Raw genomic sequence first — 2,385 nt, forward strand, 5'->3', positions numbered from 1 at the left:
CATTCATCAATTGATGGGCACCTTGGTTGCTTCCATGTTTTTGCTATCGTAAACAGTGCTGCAGTAAACATGGGTGTGCATATATCTGTTTGTGTAAAGGCTCTTATTTCTCTAGGATATATTCCAAGGAATGGGATTGCTGGATCGTACGGTAGTTCTATGTCTAGCTTTTTATGGAAGCACCAAATCGATTTCCAAAGTGGTTGTACCATTGGACATTTCCACCAGCAGCGTATAAGTGTTGCAATCTCTCCACAGCCTCTCCAACATTTATTATTTTGTGTTTTTTGGATTAATGCCAACCTTGTGGGAGTGAGATGGAATCCCACTGTAGTTTTGATTTGCATTTCTCTAATGGCTAATGATCGAGAGCGTTTCCTCATGTATCTGTTAGCCGCCTGAATGTCTTCTTCAGTGAAGCATCTGTTCATATCTTCTGCCCATTTTTTTAATTGGGTTATTTGTCTTTTTGTAGTTGAGTTTTTGTAGTAACATGTAGATTTTAGAGATCAGGTGCTCATTGGAAATGTCATAACTAAAAAGTTTTTCCCAGTCTGTAGGTAATCTTTTTACTCTTTTGGTGAAGTCTTTGGACGAGCATAGGTGTTTGATTTTTAGGAGCTCCCAGTCATCTAGTTTTTTTCTACATTGTTAGTAATGTTTTGTATACTGTTTATGCCATGTATTAGGGCTCCTAACGTTGTCTCTATTTTTTCTTCCAAGATCTTTATCGTTTTAGATTTTATATTTAGGTCTTTGATCCATTTTGAGCTCGTTTTTGTGCATGGAGTGAGGTATGCGCCTTGTTTCATTTTTTTGCAGATGGATATCCAGTTAGGCCAGCATCATTTGTTAAAAAGTCTCTTTTCCCCATTTAACTGTTTTGAGGCCTTTGTCAAATATCAATTGCTCATATGTGGATGGATTTATGTCTGAATTCTCAATTCTGTTCCATCGGTCTATGTGTCTATCCCAGGCTGCTTTGACTACTGTGGCAGTATAACAGGTTCTAAAATCTGGTAAAGTAAGGCCTCCTACTTTGTTCTTCTTTTTCAGTAATGCTTTACTTACCCGGGCCTCTTTCCCTTCCATATGAAGTTGGTGATTTGTTTCTCCATCTCATTAAAAAATGTCATTGGAATTTAGATTGGAATTGCATTAAATCTATAGATCACTTTTGGTAGAACAGACAGTTTTATAATGTTAAGTCTTCCTATCCATGAGCAAAGTATGTTTTTCCATTTAACGTAGATCTCTTTTGGTTTCTTGCAATAGTGTCTTGTAGTTTTCTTTGTATAGGCCTTTTACAACTCTGGTTAGATTTATTCCTAAGTATTTTGTTGGGGGCTACTGTACATGGTATTGATTTGTTGATTTCCTCTTCGATGTTCTCTTTGTTGGCATAGAGGAATCCAAATGATTTTTGTATGTTTATCTTGTATCCCAATACTCTGCTGAACTCTTCTATTAGTTTCAGTAGTTTCCTGGAGGATTCCTTAGGGTTTTCTGTGTGTAAGATCATGTCATCTGCAAATAGAGATACTTTTACTTCTTCCTTGCCAGTCCAGATGCCCTTTATTTCTTTATCTTGCCTAATCGCTCTGGCTAGAACCTCCAGCACAGTGTTGAATGAGAGCGGTGATAGAGGGCATCCTCCTCTGGTTCCCGATCTCAAGGGGAAGGCTTTCTTTGCCTGTATTCTTTGTAGAACCAGATAGCCAGGACTTTCTTCCTTGGAGCCACTGGGTGGGTTTGAACCACCAGCCTTTTGGTTAGCACCTGACAGCAAACTGCCTGTGCCACCAGGGCTCCTTGCATTTTGGTTACTTGGTGGGTTTATCTGTCTCCCCCATGAAACAGAGGCTCCAGGAGGTCACGGCCATGCCCACCTTACTCACCTGGCACTCAGGTTATACTGGCCAAATGAATGAGTGAATGAATGAGGCTCTTTCAGCCACCGTCCCTTGAGCTGCCTCCCAGGTCTGCAGACCCCTCAGCAGGGGTCCAGCTGACTCTCAGCACCCTGACCCCTCAGGGGTGCCCGTGAGCTGGCTGGGAGAACAAGGCTGACATGCAGGAAATAGAGCAAAGTTAAGGTTAGGCCGAGAGCAGGGAGGGGCTCTGGGCGGCAGAAGTGAGGGCTTCCCAAAGTGGGGCCTGGTGATGACTGTGGGAGGCTGGTGGCTCCCAACTGCCTATAGGCTGCCTTCAGGGCTAAGGTAGTGGAAAGGGATTCACTGGAATCCCAAGGACCCCGTGTGTCCCCCACCCAACCCCCACTTGGGCTTGGGTTCCAAGGAGAAAGTGCTTATAAGTCAGCTTTCCCACTTTGAAAGGAAACTTCTAGAATGTGAGAGTCCCACAGAAATGAGCCACCAGGTCTCT

The sequence above is a fragment of the Loxodonta africana genome, chromosome 12 (genome assembly GCF_030014295.1).
Source record: "Loxodonta africana isolate mLoxAfr1 chromosome 12, mLoxAfr1.hap2, whole genome shotgun sequence".
Lineage (NCBI taxonomy): Eukaryota > Metazoa > Chordata > Mammalia > Proboscidea > Elephantidae > Loxodonta > Loxodonta africana.